This window comes from Capricornis sumatraensis, chromosome 8 (genome assembly GCF_032405125.1).
Source record: "Capricornis sumatraensis isolate serow.1 chromosome 8, serow.2, whole genome shotgun sequence".
NCBI classification, from domain to species: Eukaryota; Metazoa; Chordata; class Mammalia; order Artiodactyla; family Bovidae; genus Capricornis; species Capricornis sumatraensis.
In genome coordinates this window covers 87,096,167-87,120,702 of record NC_091076.1, presented here as the reverse complement: position 1 = coordinate 87,120,702, position 24,536 = coordinate 87,096,167, and the positions used below count along the sequence as shown (strand labels likewise).

General features: G+C 43.5%; 2 protein-coding genes across 3 annotated transcripts in view; both read right to left on the bottom strand.

Annotated features, from left to right (window-relative positions):
* The window catches only part of SPOP (speckle type BTB/POZ protein), an 83,516-nt gene extending 74,411 nt beyond the window's left edge, over positions 1-9,105 (bottom strand). For both annotated transcript variants that reach the window (XM_068976987.1, XM_068976986.1), the window contains exon 1: positions 8,978-9,105. The gene's annotated coding sequence lies outside the window, so the exon portion shown is untranslated. The remainder of the gene's footprint in view (positions 1-8,977) is intronic.
* PHB1 (prohibitin 1) overlaps positions 1-24,536 on the bottom strand; it is a 444,472-nt gene that overhangs the window by 262,156 nt on the left and 157,780 nt on the right. The window lies entirely within an intron of this gene.

Sequence of the window (24,536 nt, the reverse complement as noted above, 5' to 3'; positions counted from 1 at the left end):
CAGAGAACTACTGCAAGCTCTTCGTTGATATAGCTGGTGCCTCAGCCCGGAGATTTATGCCAACAGCTTCTTAGAAAGCAACACTAAAGAATAAAGGTCTTTGGGAACGGCCTTGGTGGTCCAGTGGTTAAGACTTCATGATTCCATCATAAGGGGTGCAGGTCTGATCCCCGGTTGGGGAACTAAGATCCCATATGCTGCACGGCACAGTAAAAAAATTTTTTTAATTTTTTGAATTGTTAAAAAAAAAAAAAGAATAAAGGTTTTCACAGTGAAGTAAGGGTTACTGTCCAACTGTATAATTCCCATTTTGAGGTCTGCATCCAGCATTCCCAAAGCTGCATGACCAACTTTGCCACACACAGCAACTGTACAACTGCCAATTCTATTAAAACATGACCATAGTCGCAAGAATGAAGGGCCAAGTGTTTCCTAAAGAGGCTAAGCTTCAAAATCTTTTTTTTACTAGAACAGGAGCTTGTCAAAAACAAAAGTAAAGGAAGCTACTGGAATGATTCACCATAACTGAAAACAAACACAAGAAACAGGTGTGCTTCCCTGAATACACAAGCAAAATTTAATAAGGAGCCAGTACTGTTATGAAACCAGGTTGAGAATAAGCTTATAAAATCTGAAAGTAAATATGACAAGACGGCAAAAAGAAAACTGAATTTCAGATAAATATCAGAATACTGTTATTGTCAGGCTTTGAGTAACCCGAAATCAGTAAGTTACTCAAAATATCACTAAATGGTTAAGAGTCTTAGAAATCATTTTCTGCTAAGGCAGGAACATTTCATGCAAAGATGGGAACAATAAAGGACAGAAATGGTATGGACCTAACAGAAGCAGAAGATGTTAAGAAGAGGTGGCAAGAATACACAGAAGAACTATACAAAGAAGATCTTCATGACCCAGATAATCATGATGGTATGATCACCAACCTAGAGCCAGACATTCTGGAATGCAAAGTCAAGTGGGTCTTAGGAAGCATCACTACGAACAAAGCTAGTGGAGGTGATGGAATTCCAGTTGAGCTATTTTAAATCCTGAAAGACGATGCTGTGAAATTGCTGCACTCATTATGCCAGCAAATTTCGAAAACTCAGCAGTGGCCACAGGACTAGAAAAGGTCAGTTTCATTCCAATCCCAAAGAAAGACAATGCTAAAGAATGCTCAAACTACCACACAATTGCACTCATCTCACATGCTAGTAAAGTAATGCTCAAAATTCTCCAAGTCAGGCTTCAACAATACATGAACCATGAATTTCCAGATGTTCAAGCTGGATTTAGAAAAGGCAGAGGAACCAGAGATCAAATTGCCAACATCCGTTGGATCACTGAAAAGCAAGAGGGTTCCAGAAAAATATCTACTTCTGCTTTATTGACTATGCAAAGTCTTTGTGTGGATCAAAACAAACTGGAAAATTCTTCAAGAGACGGGCATACCAGACCACCTGACCTGCCTCTTGAGAAATCTGTGTGCAGGTCAGGAAGCAACAGTTAGAACTGGCCATGAAACAACAGACTGGTTTCAAATAGGGAAAGGACTATGTCAAGGATGTATACTGTCACCTGCTTATTTAACTTATATGCAGAGTACATGATGAGAAATGCTGGGCTGGATGAAGCACAAGCTGGAATCAAGATTGCCTGGAGAAATACCAATAACCTCAGATATGCAAATGAAACCACCCTTATGGCAGAAAGCACAGAAGAACTAAAGAGCCTCTTGATGAAAGTGAAAGAAAAGAGTGAAAAAGTTGGCTTAAAACTCAACATTCAGAAAACCAAGATCATGGCATCCGGTCCCATCACTTCATGGCAAATAGATGGGGAAATAGAGCAAACAGTGAGAGACTTTATTTTTGGAGGCTCCAAAATCACTACAGATGGTGACTGCAGCCATGAAATTAAAAGATGCTTGCTCCCTGGAAGAAAAGCTATGACCAACCTAGACTGCATATTAAAAAGCAGAGACATTACTTTGCCAACAAAGGTCCGTCTAGTCAAAGCTATGGTTTTTCCAATAGTCACGTATGGATGTGAGAGTTGGACTATGAAGAAAGCTGAGTGCCGAAGAATTGATGCTTTTGAACTGTGGTGTTGGAGAAGACTCTTGAGAGTCCCCTGGACTGCAAGGAAATCCAACCAGTCCATCATAAAGGAAATCAGTCCTGAATATTCACTGGGAGGACTGATGCTGAAGCTGAAACTCCAATACTTTGGCCACCTGATGTGAAGAACCGACTCATTGGAAAAGACCCTGATGCTGGGAAAGATTGAAGGCAGGAGGAGAAGGGGACGACAGAGGACGAGATGGGTGGATGGCACCACCAACTCACTGGACATTAGTTTGAGTAAACTCCGGAAGTTGGTGATGGACAGGGAGGCCTGGCATGCTGCAGTCCATGGGGTTGCAAAGAGTTGGACAAGACTGAGTGACTGAACTGACTGACTGAGGAATTAGTTTAGACTCTAAAACAAGTTTAGAATATAGCTCCACTGTATCTTTCCCTTGTATTAACTTTTATTAGTGTGATGGGTTTTCAGGAAACACTGAGGATGTATCAACATTTCTGAGTCCACAGCACACAACAGAAATCCACAGGATTTAGTGCTGTTCCAGACCATGTGTTAAGACAGCTAGATATTAGAGCTCATGGCCTATGTAAAAATTTTCCTTAATTATGAATAATTTGTCACTTTTTCATGATGAAATCTAGTGATAATGAAAAATATATGTTATTACAGCATAATCTTACATAATACTCCAACTGTGTTGGAGAAACGCATGTAAATAAGGAAAAGGGAGGAAAGACACACACACACTTATACATGTACACACAAAGGTATATAATGCTCAAAACCCCACATCTCAAAAATATTATATACAAATTTTGTTTATAAATTTCATCTTGTATACCTTTCATCTCAGAAAAAAAGCAAGTTTGCTCATGAGAAAAGAAATTCCCCAGTCTCTTCTATGCTGTGCTGTGCTTAGTCATGTCTGACTCTTTGCCACCCTATGGACTGCAGCCCGCCAGGCACCTCTGTCCATAGCAATTCTCCAGGCAAGAATACTGGAGTGGGGATTCATGTCAATGTATGGAAAAACCAGTACAGTATTGTAAAGTGAAATAAAGTAAAAATAAAAATAAACATAAAAAAGAATACTGGAGTGGGTAGCCATGCCCTCCTCCAGGGGATCTTCCTAACCCAGGGATCGAACCCAGATCTCCTGCATTGCAGGTGGATTCTTTTACTGTCTGAGCCACCAGGGAAGTCCAGTCTCTTCTATAGCTAACGTTATATTAATGATGTGGGGTTGGGAAGCAATGCTCTCTTGAGAGATACCAGCTGTTTTTCACAAAGAGTACTCAAGATAAGAAATCTGTGAGGTCTAAGATTCAGAATCCAACAATGCCAGTGACACAGAAATGAATCAAACACTAGGTGCACTGTATTAAAAGGACACCTTTAATTGTTAGAATTGGGGGCCAGAAGCTCCATACGGAGATGAACAACACAGTTTATTAAAATGGAAGGAAGTGTACTATAGATATATAAGCATACAGAGGTGAGGTGAGGGGACATCTGAGACAAGAAAAAAACAAAGTGATTCAGCGACTTCCTCTCCTAGAAGCTTATACACCAAGTGTAAAAGGCTCCCAAAGGTCAAACATGAGACATTTCGAGCATCCCCAAAAAAAGTCTGTAATTATTGGTAAAACACAGAGTAAATTAAAATCCATGAGTTTCTAAAGATACCAAAACAGAGCAAAAAAAAAAAAAAATCATTTCCTATCATTAGAGGTATACGAACTTCTTACTCAGAAAATTGCTAAAGGATTCTGAGTAAATTAAGAATTTATCTGAACTTTGGGAAAGAAATTATCATCTATTCCTAACTGATGAGAGGTATCTTCACAGATGATGGAAGGCTAATCAATGTAAAAGGAATGCTAGAATTAGAAAATTACCATTTTGTAATAACCAAAGAAATAGTTGATTCAGGCAAAGATTGTTATCAGTAGGTGATAAAGGCTACTGAAGAAGCATAAGAGTATTGTGTCAAAGTGTCACTACTCTACACGATTACCTGCTAATTACAAAGTCTTTACAATGGAGAGATCTGGTATTTATCATCTTGAACAAACAAATCCATCACCATTAACAGTCAGACATTATGACATGATGTTTCTCTTATTGTGATGTGACATGAGGTACAAAGCATCACCTATGAAGTATTATTACCAAAAATGTTTAACTGAATCTAACCAAGACTTCATTGCCAGTTTGTAAGGAAATATGGGGATAAAGGAATAAATTAAATGAAACTAAGAGGTAATTCCAGTTTCTCAGAAAACTCTACAAGTGATATATTATACAAGACAAATGGCCTGTCTTCAAAAGGAAAGACTGCATCGCTCCTAAATAAAGTGTTCTAGATTTAAAACGAGACTAAGGAAACATTTTTGGAGAAAAAATACCAACAGCTAACAAGTGTTGTGTTGGAGACAACTGGGAAAACCTGAACATGAACTAGATATTAGATGGTACTGGAAAAGTATTGTTAATTGCCTCCGTTGTGACAATGTATTGTAAGATCAATGAACTAAAACAATGTCTATTTTTAAAAGATACACTAAAGTATTTAAAGTATTAAAGTATTAACATGTCATGACATCTACAATGTAAAGATTTATATATTATATATAAACACATATGCACATATAAAGTGGCTTCCTAGGTGGCTCAGCAGTAAAGAATCTGCCTGCAATGCAGGAGTCTGGGGTTCGATCCCTGAGTTGGGAAGATCTCCTGAAGGAGGGCATAGCAACCCACTCCATTATATTTGCCTGAAGAATCCCATGGAGAGAGAAGTCTGGTGGGCTACAGTCCATAGGGCCACAAAGAGTTGGACACAACCAAAGTGACTGAGTATGCATGCATGCACATATATAGATAAAACAAATACAGTAAAACATGAAAACCTGTTGGAATCTAGGGAGTAATTGGTATAAAGATGACAACTGTACTATTCTTTCAATTTTTCTGTATGTTTACAATTTTTTACCTAGACAGCTCAAAATGCACTTCCTTTCCTCCAGGAAGGCCTCCCAAATGAACTCTCTACTCTCTCACAATTCATAGTGAAGCGCACATTCTGCAACTATCATTAAGAGTACCAGTAGCAATATTCTGTACAGGCACTCAGAAAAGCATCTTAAATAACTGGGTTAGTCTTTTAATTTCTCAACAGAGTAGCAGTTCACTTGTATAAACAATCTTGAGTCACAGCTCTCAAAGGGAGATCATCAACCATCACTTATGGGCTTACAGAATTTCCCATGGAGAAACAATCAGCAAGAGTGATAGGGAGAAATTAGAATACAGGTTCTACATGTCTTCCTAACATTGCTTTTAAAAAGCCATGCTATCCAGGCATATGACTTTATTCTCATGAGATTATTCTTCAGTCCAACACTATCTTTCACCACCCCTGATCTGCAAAACAGTGACAGTATTTATCCACAACTCCAGGGGATAATGAAGCTTAACAAGCTACATAATGAACTTTAAAATCTTACACAAAAGAGTGCACAAAGTTTTACTGTTTTTGTTGTTGTTTTGTTTTTTTTGGCTGAATTGTGAAGCATGCAGGATCTTAGTTCCCTGACCAGGGATCAAACCCATGCCCACTGTACTGGAAGCATGGATTTTCCACGTTGGACTGCCAGGGAAGTCTCCTGCAGGAAGTTTAAAAAATCAGATAGTACAGTGCTGGTGAAGAAAGAGCAAGATTCACACTCCTGGCAGGAATATAAATTAATACAACTTTTATGAAAAGCAATTTAGCAATATTTAACAACATTAAAAATCCATATAGCTTTCCACCTGGAATTAATCCAACAGACACCGATGTACATAAAAAGGACATGTGAGGAATTAATTGTAGCACTGGAAACAAGCTAACTATCCAATAAAAGCTGGCTGGATAATCGTACATCTATACATCGGAATATCTGCCAGCTTTCAAAACAGAAGAGGTAAAAAAAAAAAAAAAAGGAAAGAGCTACTCTATGTACTGTATGAAATGACAGCCAAGATATACTAAGTGAAAAAAGGAAAGTGCAGAATAGTAGGTATAGAATCTTACCATTTGTATAAACAACAATTAAAAACAAAAACACCAAAGAATATATAGTTGTATATGCGTGTAAAAGCCTTATCTATGGCAAGGTACACAAGATACAGGTAACAATTTCCTTCGAGGGAGGTATCTAGGATGAAAGGAGGACAGAAGAGGAAAGGAGGACATACTCTATGTAGTTTCTGATTTTTGTATCGTATGTGTGTACATGTGTTATCCATTTTAAAGAGTTATTTTTTTAAACAAGGCTCTACACCAATTTAGGGCTTCCCAGGTGGCGCTAGTGGTAAAGAATTCATCTGCCAACGCAGAAGACATAACAGATGTTGGTTCAATCCCTGGGTCAGGAAGATCCCCTGGAGTAGGAAACTGCAACATGCTCCAGTGTTCTTACCTGGAAAATTCCATGGACAAGGGAGCTACCGTTTATGGGGCAGCAAAGAGTTAGAACTGAGCGACTGAACACACTGCACCAATCTGAATTATTTAATTAATACTTATCTTAACCTAAAAGCATTTCATGTCTTCACACCATACAACTTTTTTATGAGACTTCAGTAAATTCAACCAAATAAAAACAAAGCACCCTATATGACAGAAGTCTACCGAGAAGAAAAATGGACATTTATTGCCTCCATTTTACTTCAAAATTTTACCAGACTAGGGGACTTCCCTGGTGGCCCAGTGGTTAAGGCTGTGCTTCCACTGCAGGTGGCCCGGGTTCAATCCCTGCTCTGGGAACTAAGATCCCGCATGCTGCATGCATGGCCAAAACTTTTAAAAATTAAAGAAATAAAAAAGATTTTACCAAACTACCTGACAGAAGTCTGGACATAGGCAACATTAAACATCTCCAAGCACTAAACTACCCACTAGGAAGAGCTCTAAAAGGATAGGTCCCAAAGTATCAAATGGACACCAACCACCCCCAGCCTAAGCACGAGGTGGTCACAATAACTTATACTTCTCAGTCTTCACACAAGAAAAAAGATGAATGTCCAGCTCTTTCAAAGGATACAAGAAGATATATGCCCCCCAAATTCTTGTGCTTCCCGTGTCATTGCTTGGCTCCAGCTGTAACCGTGACAACAGAAAACAGCAGGAAAGACAGCTGAACCATGCAAAGGCCAGAGTAAAATGAGGAAGTAAAAATGTATATATATATTTTAAAGCCCAAGAACTTAAGGCCCTAGAGTTAAGAATGACAGCCCCTTCTCCCAAAAAAAGGCTTGAGAGATGAGTATCAAAGAAAGAATACAAAGGAAAGAAAAGAGAAAATAAGGCTTCCTAATAATATGTCTGACGCAATGGACATGAGTTTGAGTGAACTCCGGGAGTTGGTGATGGACAGGGAGGCCTGGCCTGCTGCAATCCATGGGGTTGCAAAAAGTCGACACGACTGAGTGACTGAACTGAACTGAACAATATGTCCCATTCCTAAGTTATCCAGACAGGAAGCAAGGTTGGCAGACAACTAAAGGAACACAGAAAATGTGCACCACCACCACCCCCCAACAATTTAACTATTCACTTCAATGCTATTCAGCAAACCTTTTGCTTGTAAGAGTTTATCATCTCTTCACCCTGTTCTGATGGCAGCAACTATTCAAGAGTGGCAACACAGGAGCAAATAAGGGACCATGTATAATCTGCCAACTGAAAACACAGGTTCTAGATCACTGAGATATTACTGCACCTTAAAGTTCATTTTAAAAATTGCTCTTTGTTATTTGCAAATGTGAAAGAAACACCACTGTTGTTACTTAAAACTTCCACTGGCTAAGTTATTGTTCACCAGTAGTTTCAGATTGCTTTTTTCATGTGCTATTCAAAACATCAATAATGTACAGCTAAAAACGGAAGCACTAAAGAAGATCTTTTACCAAAAAAGAGGCAAATAGGTCACACCGAGGAGGGCTAGAGATCAGAGAACACAGATGTCTTGATTTACAGTTACTACTCTAAGCATTATACTCTTTGCTCTTTATCTGGTTCTGTGAGAATAAATAATTTTACTAAAAGGAATCCCCCCTTACTTTCTTTTTTATGGCCCTAGTCCTCCTTAGAAAGGCTACCAAAATCCCTTGCCAAAACAATTGCCACCTACTCCTAAATTTAGAGGAGGTTTGCATTAGCGATACAACATGACGATGGAAGAATCCGAGGAAAGAAAACGAATACCAGAACTATAAGTTCCAATGACAGTTTCCAAAGAAGGGTCAGCGTGGGGAATGCTGGCTCTCGGAGGCGTTTGGAGCCTGGGAGTCCCTATGACAACACAAGACGTGAAAGGTGCTTTGTCATAAATTCCCTCAAATAATTTAAACCCTCCCTTTTGCAGAGAAGCAACAGGCCCACTATCTGGCACCAAGTCTAACCCACTGCCTAGGAAGAAGGCGGGCGCGCGGTCAAGTGGCTCTTTATCCCGCAGGTCCCTGCAACACAGCGATGCGCATGCGCCCCGAGGGCAGCGACCAAGCACCCCTAGCTCGTTCACACTCGAGCATGCGCAGTCACCCATCTCGCCGCAGGCGACAGCTCACTATTTAGCAAGGGGGATGGGACTGGGAAAATTATGGGGGGGGCCGAAGGCAGGGGGCGCGTTTGTGTCTCCTGAATGCTTGGAATTAGGAGAAGGCACGACTGCTGGCATTCGCGGGCCATGTAATCCGGGATGTGGGAAATGGGGCAGAAAAGAGTCTATGTGCGGCGCGGGGTGGTGGGGGGGAGAGTGGGGGGTCAGTCACCTCTTAAAGGAGACACCCCCCCCACTCAGACAGGACAACCCTTTCCCTCGACTTTCCTCCCCCCACTCACCTGAGAACGGCGGCGACAGCTGCTGGTCCCCGTCCCCCTGCGCTCGCCTCATACTGTCCGCAACATCCGGGACCTGCGAGACCGCCGATACACAAATACACAAACACAAGGAGCGCGCACACTCACACACACATACACACACCGAAACACACCGGCCGGGGCGTCATGGCGTCAGCACGTCGACGCAGCGAGCGCGTACCCGCCGGGGCCCCACCCCGCGCGGCCTCCGCTTCCTCTACTCCGCTCCCCTCCCATTTTTAGATTCTCCAGCTCCTCCTCCCTCTGCCTCAAGACTCCGCCTACCTTCCCTAGTGCGCATGTGTCCCTTGTGTCGCCAGAGCCCGAAGATTTGAAGGGAAGGAGGAGCTTGGGAAGAAAGAGGCGGGAACTCGCTGAGGGTCGCGTGTAGGGCGGGGCAGGCTGCGCAGAGGTGCGAGGACGAAACAGCGGCTGACCACGATTGGGAGTCGGGATGAGCGTAACAATAAAGGCATTTAACAACAGCACCTTATATTCGCTAGCAGCTTGTGGATTACTATTCGCTAGCAGCTTGTGGATTACTGAGGACGTTTACATATATTATCTCATTTTTCTAACCAGTTCTGTGTCAGTAAAATATTTTGAACTTTTTGAAGATGTTAGACACCTTTAAGTAACTTAAAAACTTGAGCTTTTGGAAACAAAAACAAAAAGGCCCATTCTTTTGTGGTAAGGTGGGCATGTAGGTGGCTTAACTGATAGCAATCTTATTCAGGGACAATTTATTTTCTTGGACACCTGGGTCCCCAGTTGGTCTCACATCCTGTCTCCTAAGGACTATCATTGATTGCTGAGTTGAGTAAAAGAAATATATCTCAGGGATTTCCCTGGCAGTCCAGCAGTTAAGAAAGACTCTGTGTTTCTGCTGCAGGGGGCACTCATTTGATCCCTGGTCAGGGAACTAAGATTCTGCTTGCATGTTGCATAGTGCAGTTAAACAGACTTTAAAAAAAAAAAAAAAAAGAGGTCTCAGAGCATCTGGGAGAAAGAAGTTACCTTCACCAGTCATGGAATATTTCATCTGTTATTGCTACAATTCTTGCTTAAGCTTAAACTTCAAAAATTTTATTGTTACTGAATCGAGCCAAATAATCTGGAGCAGGCACTGTCCCTTTTCCATACTGAGGTTGTATCATTATGTAGACACACAAACACAAACATGTGAGGAAGCATCTTATCCAAAAAAGCAACCAGATAAACCTGTGGGTCATGGGGTGACAAAGTATGAACCCTGCCTTGGGGATAGCTACTGGAAGCTCTGCTTCTGTGGGACTGTCTCCAGGACACAGTGCTCACTATGTCCTGCCACATATGTCCTTGGGCCCCTTGGCTGGTGAGTCTGTTCAGCAGGGACAGCTGGAAGTACATGAGCCAAACCACATGGGAGGCTGTGACAGTGCCAGGCTGTTGTCCACTTTCAAATACACAAGCAGACTCTACAAACTATCCTTGGAATGACAGACAAAACACTCCTAAAGCTTCTTCAACCCATATTTTAGCCAAAATGATCAAGAAATGGAGATCCTAGACTTCCTGGTGGTGTATGGATAGGAATCCGCCTGCCAGTGCAGGAGATGTGGGTTCTATCCCTGGTCCAGGAAGATTCTACGTGCCTGGGATCAACTAAGGCTGTGCGCCACAACTACTGAAGCCTGTGCTCCTAAAGCCTTGTGCGCCACAAGAGAAAGCCACCACAATGAGAAGCCTGAAGAGTAGCCCCTGCTCACTGCAGCTAGAGAAAGCCCACACAAAGCAACAAAGACCCAGCACAGCCAAAAAAAATTTTATTTTAAATGGAGATCCTAAATTCAACAATGGTGTGGTTGCTATCCCTGCACCCCTTAAAACAAGTACTTTTGTCATCTATTAGGCTGATGCTTGAAACTTTCCAACTAAATTTCACTCACTCATCATAATCATCAACAAACATTTCATTCCATTATCTGAAGGCATCAAGGGTTTTGGTCCTTGAATAAATGCAGAGTGCCCCACAGGCAACCCAGTAACCAGTTATGAAGAATCGATTCCTAGTGTCACTGAAGCTGTTAATTTCCTGTTCTCGTGACTCCAGATTTCACAGGATGGCAGGGAGGAAAGAAAAAGCGTACCACTCCTTGGATGGAGAAGTATGGAAGTGGGGAAGGGGTGCTCAAAGGGTAACAAATCTGCCTGCAATGCCAGAGACCTGGCTTCAATCCCCGGGTCGGGAAGATCCCCTAGAGAAGGAAATGGCAACCCACTCCAGTATTCTGGCCTGGAGAATCCCATGGACAGAAGAGCCTGGTGAGCTACAGTCCATGGGATTGCAGAGTTGGACACAACTGAGTGACTAACACTTTCACTTCTTTTCATTCTCACTTCTTGGAGGGGGAAGCATGGAGGTGGGGAAGGGGTGCAGAAGGAGAGTACTGGAGGCATGGTCAACATTAGCTACCTCACAATTGGGGCTAATCATTACAGTTTAGTGAGGTTCTGCTTGGGACCTGGGAAGTGACACCTCAGAGCTGGTGAGTCTGCACTAGCAGCTTGTCCCAGCTGGCCCTGAATCTCTAGAGATCTGGAAGGACGTAAAAGTCCTGTGCCCATCTGTGGCCTGGTGTGATGAGGCTCCCATTCTTCTGTGTGGACCATACCGCCCACCTGAGACGTGATCCCACCAGCCTCTGTACAAAGGGCTTTGATTTGGTGTGGATCTGATTAAATGACTGTAGATGTCCTTGGAAGCACTACGTGGAAGAATTTTAAACAGCTTCTCCTTTTTAATATGCACTTCCTTTTCGGTTTTAATTATTTTGTTCCTACATTTTCCCTTTCAATTTACTAAAATCTAGAAATGTAATTAGAGCAGAGGCTGGGCTCAGAGAAAGCTGCCAGAATTTCTACAGCATGATTAAATATACTAGGCATCCCTTTAGTGTGGGACTGAAAAATAGGATTCTCATTATTATCTTTCCTTATCCAGGAAAGAATCAGCACCACGTACAGATATGGATTTATTGAAAATGCAGCACTAATTAAAAACTCACCCAGTCTCTTGATGACGATTGGTTGGGGCGGGGGGAGTGCAGTTATTTAAGTATTTCCTCCATTGACTGTTTTGTTGTTGTAACCACAAGCAAGAAACCCCCCCCCCCATTCTTCTATCCTCAAAATAAAATTCTCTTCCTCATGAGGGACTTAATGAGGCTTTTATCTATGCCACAACAATCAAACTTACAGTGGCACCAATTCAATTCACTGCTCTTTGTGATGGTAGGAAACACGCAGAACTCGTTTACTTAATCCAAAACACAAATGACACAGTGTTCTTCGGCCATCATGAGCCAGGTCTGGGCAAGGAATCTGTCCCAAAGACCTCTAAGATGTCTGGTATTTATTCTGCCTACGAGGATCTTCAGTTCCATTTTACAGTCCAATAAGCAAAGGCATGGTTTTCGAAGGGGTAGGGGAGGCAGAGGCAGGCAAGAACGCACAGAGCATGAGTAGAGGCGTAGGAGAGGGAAATGCAGGAAGGAAGATCCTTAGGAGCGGCATGTGTGTGCTCTCAGTCTCTCAGTTGTGTCTGATTCTTTGTGACCCCAGGAACCAGGCTTGTCTGTCCATGGAATTTTCCAAGCAAGAAGACTGGAGTGGGTTGCCAGCAAAGTCCTGTCTAAAGAGGCAGATGACACCCCCTGAGATGCGGGTGTAAGACTACACTCAAGGAAGCATACCAACAAGAACACACTGATTCAATCATGCTAAGGCTGCGATGGGGTTAATAGAAAATTGACAGCGACAAAATATTTATTGATTAAATTTCATAGTGGAGCAGCTGTGGCTTAATGAATGAGCTCCAGGCGCTTCGCCTGGAGACTCAAGTTCAAACCCAGCACTAACGCTTACTAAATATAAACTTGGACAAACCTCATTGAGCTTCAGTTTTTCCATATGAGCAATGGAGAAAATAATGTCCACCATATCATGTTGTTGTGAGAATTAACTGAAATCATATTTGAACATATCACAATCACTATACACAGACTAGGATAGACCTCGCTTATTTTTAGATGTGTGACTGAATGTGGATTTGGGGTAAGTGTTCACATGCCTGCTGGTCTTCAAGCCTCACTCTAATTGGTGTGCCATCCTTGCTCGTTTCCGCTATGCCCTTCTTTAGATTTGTTCAGGAAGCATGGAACCAAGGAAGCAGCATGGGCTTCTCGGGCAGAACACTGACACTTGCTAGGCGGGGCCCCTGACAAGCTCCTTGGAGTCTGTTTCCTCAGAGATGGTCAGGTTTCTTGTTGCAAGAACTCCCCGAATACTGGCTGCATCAGCCCCAGCTGGAATTTACTGAAGACATATCTCTGGCTCCCAGAATGGTCAGGAGTGGAAGAATCGGAAATTCAGCAGAAACCAAGGACTAATAGAGGAAGAGCAAAATCTTCTTTAGCAGGACCTTATGGCCAGGAGGTCCAACCACTGAGCACTGCCAGAGTGCCACCACCAGACACAGTTGCCCCTGCTGCTGCTGTTGCAAAGGACATCGAACCTTTTTCCCATCTGTGTGCCTCAGGCTGCAAACCCAAAGCCCCCTGTTGACTAATCCTAGACAACATCCCAGGCCCTGACCACCTTAGTGGTGGTAGTGTTGGGGGTGGGGGGTGGAAAATGAAAAAGGCGTCGCTGCCATAGTGTCCATGGCGTCACCTTCAGCACTTCTCTTCAAGATGCTGTCCACAGCAGGGTACTCATCCCAAGCAGGAAGAGAGACAGATGCTGGACCACCAACCCTGCCACCTCATCTGTGAAATGGGCATTCATCATAGGGCAATAAGCAGCAGTGAATGACATGCTTGTTCAGAAATGCTCAGCATATAAAAGACATTCTCTTACTTTACTTCCCTCTTTTATAAAACAAAAGACTTGAAATGGTATACTTATCCGAGGATTTGATCAATGAGCTTATAGATATTGAAGTTCTGAGTTTCTGACCTGGAGAAATGGTTAGGAAAGATGATGTCTGAACAGTGGAGGATCAAGCAGAGCAGATGCAACGGGAAAGAGAGGAGAGGAAGTGGCAAGTTTCAGTCCAGCCTGTCTTTGATTTTTATCCTGGACTGGCCACACAGTTCCACCTCCATCTTGTTCAGCTTCATTTATTATTGGCCATGTGGCATGTAAGGATCTTATCCCTGACCAGGGTTCTAATCCATGGCCCCTTCATTAGGAGCATGGAGTCTTAATCACTGGACCACTGTGAAAGGCCCTCCTTCATCTTTAAAATGGTTCTAAGAATTACCTAGTCATTGTTTCAAAATAAGTTTTGAAGCATCAATATTTGTTTTCAACAAAGAATATATATGAATAAAATATAGGTTATATTCCATGTTATGAATTATTTTCAGTGGTTTCTTGGTTATATTCTGAACGGGCTTGATCCATTACCTGATGTTATTTGCCCTAAAATAACATTTACTTAAATCTAGATAATTTGTTTAGCAAAAACAATTTTTTCTCTGTCTCCACTCGAATAGAAGTTACTTCTGATTTTGTAATTTTAGATTATCTTTGCCATGGCTCTACTTTATCAAGGTGAATTGATTTCAATTGAAAGTTTATTCTAAAAAAAAAAAGAAAAGAAAGTTTATTCTATGTTAGAATCCTATTTTAAAAGGGGAATTTAATCTAAAATTCAATTATGGAAGGTATGTGCCCAAATGAAGAGTCAACTAGCACTTACTGAATGCTCCCCAGGTACGGAGCTCTACCGAGGTAACTACAGGAGAAGTCAAAAGAATAGAAATATTGTCCCTAGTCACAGAGAGTTTTCAGTTTAGAATTTTAAAATTTTGAAACTAGAAGGGACCATGCTGAGAGTCTCCAGCCCAGTGGTTTCTAAACAGGGCTTGCTTCTCAAGCTCTGGGCTTCTGAAGATTTGCCTCAGGGTTTCCAAGAAAGAGGGGAGCAGCAAAAGGAGCTGGGGCAGTCCAAGCCAAGCCAATCTGGCTCTCCGTTCACTCATTCAGGCCAAAAATTGAGCATCATCCTTGAGTCCTCTTCTAATACCTCATGTGTAAACCATCAGGGATTCCCTTCAAATCTAGTTTCAAAGTATCCCTTGGATCTGTCCACCTCTCTCCGTCTCCTCAGTCCCATTCAAGCTGTAGCCAACATCCTCTTTTGCCTTAACCCCAATGATAGGGTCCTAATTATACTTCTTAATTCTTTGCTTGTCCTTCAATCTAGTCTTCACTCTGCAACTAGGGCAATCTAATTAAAACTTGTCAGATCATGCTGCCCCCCTGCTTAAAAACCTTGAATAACTTCCCAGTGTACCCAGACTTTGTACCACTGCCTTTAAGAGTCTCATGTTCAGCTATGTGCCCTGTTTGCTCTTCTCCCCCGTCTTCATTTTAGCCACACTGGCCATCTATCAGTTCCTGGAAACCATCAAGCTCTTTCCCCCCATGAGCGTTTGTGGTTACTGTTCCCCCCGCCTTGAACACTTTCCCCCTAACTCTTTGCATTAGCTGGTTCTGCCTCTTATTTCAGGTCTCAGTTTAATTTTCACATCCTCAGAGAACCTTTTCTGATCACCAGCCTCAGTGGTCAGGACCTTCTTGGTATCTTAGCACCAAGTTTACTTCCTTTACAGCACTAACAATAACTTGTAGCTGTGTGTTTACTTTTTTACCATCAGTCTCCTCTAATCAGTTGTTGGCTCCAGCCCATTTTTTTGCTCTCTGTAATGTCCCAGAATTCAACACAGGACTGACACATAAGACAGAAGGTGCTTAGTACGTACTGAATGAGTGAACGTACAACAGAAATCCCTAGGCGTGTATGGAATGTCAAAGAAGGTTGGAAGTACATAAGGAGGCTTAGTAGGCAAAAAGTGTGCAGAAGGGGAATGAGGAAGGAAAGCAGACCAAACCAGGTAAAGATCCTAAGACCAGAAAAAGCATGGAGTTTTTCAGGAACTCAAGGAAAATTTGTGTGGCTGGAGTACAGAGAGCAAGTGGGAGGGCTGTGGGGAGGGGGTCAGGTGGGTGCAGAAGAGTCAGCCAGCATGTCTCCCCTGTGATCCAAACCGTGGAACTGAGAACAGGGTAGGAGTGAATTCCCCAAAGGAAATCCAGGGCTCTCTTGGTAGAAGGAGGAAACGAATGCTGGAGGCCAACGACAGAAGACCGTTTCTCCTGGTTTTCCTTCTTTCTTGCTGGCTACTTCTTCTCAGCCTCTTTACAGGCTCCCCTTTTGGCCATCCCTTGAACATCAGCTTTCCTTGGATTATGTTCAGTTCCTCTCCTCTTCACACTGTCCTCACTTGCCTTGAGATGGCTCCTTTTTTTCCCCTCACAGCTCCACTGCCATCCATCTGCTAAAGAATATTCCAAATCTATCTGAGCCAGGCCTCTCTTGAGCTCCAGACTTACATATCCCACTGTCAGCCTGATATCTTCAGTTGAATGGACCATAGGCGCATAATATCCAGCAGATGTAAAACCTGCTTCTCCTTCAGTGTTTTCTCATCTCACCAAATAGCTCAAGCCTAGGAGCTGGAAAGTATCCTTGACGTCTCAAGTCCATTTCTAATTCAGCACGAAGTTCTGAGAGTTTTACACTTTAGTTATCTCCCAGTTCTGCCTACTTCCTTCTATCTTCTCTGACACTTCCCTCATCCTTCCCAGGATCACAGCAGGCTCCTCCCTGGGCTCCCAACCTTTGGTCTTCACCCTTCCAGTTATTCTCTGCTCTGCAGCCAGACTGAGAGTTCTAAAAACCCAATCTGATCAAGTAATTTCTTTGCATTCCACCCTTCATTGCCCTCAATATAAAAACCTTAACAGGAGGTGAGAGGCTCTTTAGCAGTGACCTATGCCTCAGTCTCCAGGCTGTGTCTTATGCTTTCCACTGTACCCAGCAACTAAGTTTCCTGTCATACAAGGAACTGCTTTCATCTCTGAAAACACCAAGTTCTCTCATTTTGCACATACTATTACTTCTTCCCAGAACAGTCTTCTCCACACCTTTCCCTGATCTAACCTCATCTTCTCCTGGTTAATTCCCTGCTGATTCTCCAGCTTCAATTCATCTATCTATTCCTCCAGAAAGCTCTGCATGTTACCCAGCCCTGAGCTAGGCCTTCCCATATTTCTCTTCTCACTGCAACCCCTGTGTTGCTGTTGCCTGGTTCCTTCTCTGTTCCTCACTAGATGATAAGCACCTTGGGGGCAAGAATTTCCATTTTTTTTCTCTATTGTGTTTCCAGTACAGGGAAGCATTCCTAGCACATAGTTGAGTATTCAGATAAGTGCGTGTGTGATGAATAAACGAACGAACAAGAGGAACAAACATTCCTTCCAGGAACTTGGATCCTATGGTTTCAGGCACAGAAGCCTCCATCGGCTTCCTCTTCCTGCATCCACTGTTTGGCCACAGGCTGGTCAGAAGCCTGTAAAAACTCTGAACATACGCAAGAGCAGCTCCTTGACTCACACCATCCACTGGGAGCCCAGTCTTCCCTTAAAAGGCCACCTTATCAGAAAGTGCCAGGGATGGCATTTATGAGCTCTATTTTTATCTATGTTGGAAAAGTCTCAAAGTTAATTCCCAAGCCAATGACATTAAACTCAGGAACGTGGATGAGCAAGAAAGCATCTACGTGATGCCTTTGAGTCACAGCTTTGTCTTCCGTGGCAAGGCTTGCAGTTGTCCCAGTCACTGGGCCCTTGTTTTTCAGGACAGCTGACTCTAAAAAGCTTTTGATCTCCCATTCATTAAAACTAGATGCTGGAGTCCTTAATGGTCGAGGGAAAGGTGTTCTCTTCCTTAAAGTTCTCTTAACTCTGCTGGGGCCCTCAACGAAGAACAAAGAATAGATTGCCAAACACATCCCAGGTTATTCAAACCAACTTTCTACCCCCATTCCCAAATGGAAATGAATCACAGGTGATAGCATTGCTAGCAGCAGGAAGGAAGGAGGCAGCATGGCCAGAGGAGAGGGCTCCCGATGAGCTTGGCCAGAGAGCTAATTGGACAGAAGCTACAGAAATGAGACGAGTAACCCAGCAGGGCTGGCAAGCACGCCGAGGGTCTGTGCCAGGGAAAAGATTCGCTGTCAGAACTGGAGGAGAGTGAGAAAGAGAGAGAAGGAAGGAGATGGGGAGAGGAAAATGACATGAAGGACTGAAGGGGGAGGTGGCGGGAGGGTGGCAGGTAGTGGCAGAGATGGGAGGAATCTTAGGCAGTTTGCAGAGAAAGTGAAGAGAACCGAGGGAGCACACGTTTCCCTTTAATCCAAATGGGGTCCTCTGGGGAAAGGAGATGTTGGAGAGTTAAATGGAGGCCCCAGAGAGATGGTCAGTCACCCCCGACTCCAGGCAGATTACAAATGAGACAAGGAATGGTGTTACTTCCAGATTAAAGATATTAAATTTGCCATCATCCCCACCCCTGGGAATTGAGGAAAGATAGTTTTTGTCAAAGGATGCTGGAACCCAGAGGACTCAAGCCATTATTTGAGTCTCCCTCCCCTTATCCTTAGCAAAAGCTTAAGCAATTTAGGGTTCAAAGTTAGGGTTCAATTTGGGTGCAATTTAGTCTTGCATCCCCATCCCCCCTTCTAGGCAGCATCACACAACCCAGGATCATAGCCCCCCTGTGCGCCTCTGCCCCTTCTGGCTACTCTGGGGCAGGGACCAGCCTGAGAGCTTGGAGTCTGGGCTGAGTCAGCACTGCCTGTGGGAGAAATTGCTTCCTGGAAGGTCTTGCTTCAAAGCTCCTGGCTGGCCAAGCTCTGGTAGGGTGCAAAAGGCACACTGGAGGCTGGATAGATCTTTGGCTTTCAAGATACTTCTCACCAAAGAGAGAAACGTGCGGCAAAAATTTCCATAACCCAGTTTAAAGAGTGACTCCAATGTACTTCAGGCTGCCCCTCCACCCTCCATGATTCAGAAAATTACAGTTTTTTAGATCCCAGAAGAGATTTTGGGGCCAAGATGTAAGTTCTGATTCCTGATAGATCTAGTTACTTCTCCTGTAAATCAGACAAAATATACTTTCTGAACCTCAGATTTCTGTTTTCTGGAGATATGTCCTTATTCACTGGGGCAGCAAGAATGCTCCCTTGCATGGGCACAAGGCAGCATCCTCTCTTGATAAAAAGGACAGCATACCATTAGCAGAATCAGCAGACTGCTCCAGGGGTCAAGCTTCCCTTCTGTCTCTGGAGGCTGCGATGGGGAGTCAAAGCCATCCTCACCCTTCTCTTTAAGTTGGGAGTTTTGATCCCCCAGTGTAGGATGAGAGGTCATTTTGATGATCTCACTTTGGACAAGTGAGAAGAGAAAGTGCTTTACTTTGACCCCCACAACTGCTTGCTATGCAGTGGGCACTCTAGCGGGCAGGCAGTGGGTGGCAGCAGCTGCCAGACACCTTCCCCCGAGGATGTATCAGTTTGTGCCAAAAACCTCTATAAGCTCTTTCTGATCTCTGTGCCAGTGACTACAGGTCCTGGAAGGAAGCCAGGAGTCTACCCTGAGCCCTGCATTCTTCTCCTCCCCCTCATCCGCCAAGAATCGGGGAAGATGGCTTGGGAGCTCACTGAGAAAGGAACTGATGGTTCTTAGACATATTTTCCAGCTATCACACCTGCTAACATGGGAACTCACACTCATGAACACACACACACTCAGCAATAAATTGTTTCAGGTTTTCTTGTTCCATCTGTCCCATGCCTAAAGCAGTGGGACTAAGAATTTCCATCAACAAACTTATTCCTAGTTTATTTCCTTCTTCCTCCCTTCTTTCTCCCAAAATTTCCAATAGACATTTATTGATGTTTGACTGGCACCTACCCTGTGTCAGTTACTATGTGTTAGGGGATAAAGACACAAAGACACAGTCTTCGGGGAGAAAATTCATATAAATACTAACCAGATGTAAGGCAGTGATATAGTGTTGCAATAAGGGAGGTGGCAAACTGGTGGCCATAGGCCAAATCTGACTTGTAGTCACGTTTAGTTTAGCAGGCAAAGAATTTTAAAAACTGTCAGAGTTCACATAAAAATCAATATTGCCGTCTTTTTTTTTTAATAACCAGTCTGGCTACAATCCAGAGGAGGTGAAAAGCCACTGTCCCCTGTAGGTGGGATGTACTCTCAGTGCTCTCACAGGCCACGTATAAACCCACCATATCCACCCACATCATCCGCTTCCTTGTCGAGTTAAACTTGTTCTTTTCATTCATCCATGTTCATCCACACGATTGGGCAGAATTTGGGACCCTTAAAATGAAAGCCATCAGAGGACCCAAAGCAGTTATCCCTCGAGCTAAGTCTGAGTACATTGTTGATTTGGTTGCTTGTGTGTTGTTTTTCCCTTGCCCCGATCAAGAGATGTATAAGGGAAAGGCACCAGTCAGCTGCCTCCTCCAAGCGTCTCCAGCCCACAGCAGAGTGCCTTGTACAGGACCGGTCTCAATGCACACTTGTAAAATGTGTTGAATGAATGGAGTTGCCAGAAGGATCAAGTGGAAAACGGAATTCCAAGCAGAGGGGGCTGTGAGTACAAAGGCATGACAGCGAATACCATAGTGGGAAGCTGCAAACAGCTCATGATGAATGGAGGTGGGGTGGCAGAAGTGTGAGGAGTGTGGGATCAGGTAGGGCGGAAGCAGCAGGAGATGAAGCAGGGAAAAGACTCCAGTGGGATCCCCAAGGGCTTTTTTCAGTGTATTAGGAAGTTAATCATGGAATCTTGGAAGTGATTTAAGGAGTAAAGTGACAGGATCAGATTCTTGTTTCACAAAGATAACTCTGGCAGGGTGGTGATGTGGGGAGAAGTGGGAGGCTCCAGAAGGAAGACAGACTCCCTTTCTGAGTCCCTAGAAATGTCACTGGGGATCTATTTTAAGAAAATGGTGCCCCCTGCTGACCACGTCTGGGATTGCATCTCACCCTGGCCAAAAGGAAAATTACAAAATGTTTGGCTCTGAGCAAAAGTACCTGGAAGCCCTGTGCACAGAATTGCAAGTGGTGATGCATCTGAGTGTCTTCTTTTCTAGGAAAAGAGGGGCCCATGAGAACAAGTGACAGTGACTAATGCCACAGGCTGTGTTTCCAGATAGTCACAGAACACCAGCTAAATCTCAATTTAAGATAAATACGACAAAATTGTTTGGTATAAATATGTCTCAAATATTGAATGGGACATACTTATACTAAGAAGGCACGTGCTGTTTGTCTGAAATTCAAATTTAGCTGAGCATCTTATATTTTTATTTGCTAAACCTCACAATTCTAGATAAAGTATACTGGAGGGGTCTAGAGAAAGCCAGATAAACTGGATATGTTACTCTTCTTGGGTTTCTCTGCAAACTTGATCCTACCCCTCCATCTAAACAGAGCTGGAGATGATGCTCTCTCATATTCTGCAGTGGTGCCCAGTTATACAGTAACTCTAGTTGGGAAATCAGTTTTCATTAAATGAGAACATGATTACAGTAGACCCCCTACGAGAATATGAGAGAGATGTGGGCCCTTTTTACAGCAAAATTAACCTACTCACTTGACATTTGTGTGACCACTTGTCTTACATCCACATATTTACATTAAAATTTCAGAGAGTTCTCAGCCTTCCTGAAAGAGTGACACGTTCTCTCTAGGGCTACAGTATGAACACGGCAATTTCAGGGTCCCAAGTAGGAGGAAATGGTGTCTAGTCAGTCCTTAAGCTGAAACATGATGCTTTTACTAGCTCTGGCCACCCATATACCATGACAAAACACGCAAGTAGACAGAAAGTAATATTCTGTCCCTCCTCTTGGAGAATGTCTTAAACCTCTTTCTCTCTTCCACTTCTCTCCAGAAATAGCAGGGAGTCAGCTATACCTGGACAGAAAACCACCAGCCCTCATGAACTTGCTGCTCAGGTGGAAGGCACTGGATGAAACCACTCCTCATTCCAAGACTCTCTTTGTTCTTCTTTCTAGCTTTCTTGCTGTGGCAGGCACAGCCCTGTGGTTCCCAGTCTGAGGACTGTGCCTGTTGGAGTTCAGCTCTCCCCAGTAGGGGGAAATTCTTCAAGAATCAATTCTAAGCTTCCTGAGCTGGGTGATGGAAGCCATTGCCCAAACATCCTGGGACCAGCAGAACTGGGAGCCGAGGTGCCAAGTCAGTCTCCCTCCCACAGCCCTTGTGGAAAGCCTTCTGGCCCCCATGGCCTGCTCTCTTCCTGGCCCTGCACAGGGGAGGCAGAAGTGGCTCAGGTCGGGAGGATGTTGTTTTTGGACTCTCTCAGAATGTTCTAGATGATGTAAAACCTCATTGCAGGTTGCTTCCATCTTTGTCAGCATGCTTCTGTGACATTCAGTTCCAGTAGGCTGCATTATGGAATGGAATACAAGCCCCAGACAGACCACGGTGTCTCAAGCCAACAGTCAGAATGATGCACCTACAATGAATTGCCATAGGATGTTTTATGTTGAACATTTTCTGAAATTAATCAATTTTTCTTATTACCTATATAGTGGTATGATTTCCAACTATCATTTCTGAAAGAAGCATTCTTTATTCTGAGGTGGATAGCTTTTCCTAAAATTTTGTAAACCATATGACATTAAATTTTAAGTCCTTACTTGAAAATATAAAAAACCAGTATACCTATTATCAATACCCCCCACCCAAAATTATTTGAAAATCCTATTGGATCAGGAAATCCGAAAGCTGGGAACCACTGATTTAGCTCATTGACCTCTGACATGTGCTAAGTGGAAGCTCACTTGGGCCCTGTCCTCCCATGGAGTCATGTGACCTTCAGCTGATGCACTTCAGTGGATGTGGGGCTCTCTAGTCTGGATATTGGGAGACTTGTTTCTGGCTTAAGCTCTCCCCAGGAGTGTTGTAAGGATAAAATGTCATGAACTAAAGAGCTTTGGGAAAGGAGGAGTCCAATAAATATGAGATTGCTGTTCCTAAAGACAGCTGGTGTGTTTTCAGTGGGAAGGGCTGAATGATCCCGCAGAGACGCAGGACAATTTCTCTGCCAGGACATCTGGGGAGAGTGACCAGCACCACTTATAAAATGTGCAAACTGTTTCACCGCCAAGTGGGACCAGACAGCAGAGGCAATGGGTCTCCTGAGGAGGTTGCCTTCTGCCCTTCTGAGGGCATGGGTCCAAGATACAACTATAACTGGGGGAAACTTAAGTTCTCATTAATCTCCCTGGGACACACCCACTGTAAGCCGCCCCCTTCCCTAACTTGCTTTTCCATTTCCAAAAGGTGCAAATGCCTGCGTAGTCCTCTTCACAAGCGTTTACAGGGCTGAGGAAACACATCACGTAATGCTAAAGAACCCACTTTAGAGATTATCCACAGTGCCCCTTTAAGTCATTTGAAAAACAGCTTACGATTTTTCCCCCTTATGATAATTAATTCCAGAATAAGTTTTCCCTATGGTTTTTACCCCCAAATCACATTTGCGTCACTCCCCTTGCCCTAGCCTAAGAGGTGTACAGGAAATGGAAAAACCACTCTACCACGAGCCTGAGTACAAACAGCTAAAGAGGCAAGCCTGATAGGCGGACCAAAATAGCAGCACAGTACACCTGAAATGAAAAAGAGTGCTTGGGAAAATGTGTGTGCTGGTTCCCTCCCTTCTACACAGAGCTGAGAATTAACTGCAGATGAAAGTCATTTGATGTTTAGAAACCTGAAGCATCAGGCTGCCCAGGGTTAGTGATCAACAATACTTTTGTTTGAACTTGCCTGGTATTTCACGTTTATCAGTACCATAATAACCTAGCAGCGTGTTACTGAACAGAGTCTGGCTTGGCACTCTCAGTTCCTGTGATCCTGTAGGTGAGTACAGCACCCCGAACAAGCTGGCAGCTTACACAACCTTTTAAAATATCTTCCAGTTGAGCTGAAATGATGCCTCACTGCAGAGCCACTCACCTGCTCCTGTGCTCTCACTTGAACTGACTAGAAGCAGGAGCATGGGGGAAAAAGACAGTTAGGGAGTTCGATATGGTCATATACACTGCACTGTATTTAAAATGGATCAACAATGACCTATTGTATAGAACATGGAACTCTACTAATGTTATTGTATAGCTCATGGAATTCTGCTAACAGCCCAGATGGGAGGGGGCTTTGGGGGAAACTGGATACATGTGTGGCTGAGTGGCTATAGCCCAATATAAAATTAAAAGTTTCTAAGACAAAAAGAAGCAGGAGCATGGGGAGAAGCCAGACAGTTTAAAACCCTATTTCCCACTTGGCAGCAGAGCCAAACCTCCCTTTTCACTTCCTTTCATCTTCCCACACTCTCTCCAGCTCAAGCCTCACCTTGCCCAGACACCTTTCTCCGTTGCTAGCTCTGCATTTCTGAGATGCAATGATTTACCTACCCGACTCCCTGTTAGACCCTAGAGGGTAAGTACTGATCCTAGTCAATTCTGAACTCTCAGCATGTCCACAGGATGTGGCATACAGAAGGATTAGAACAGGCAAAGAACTGAATGAATAT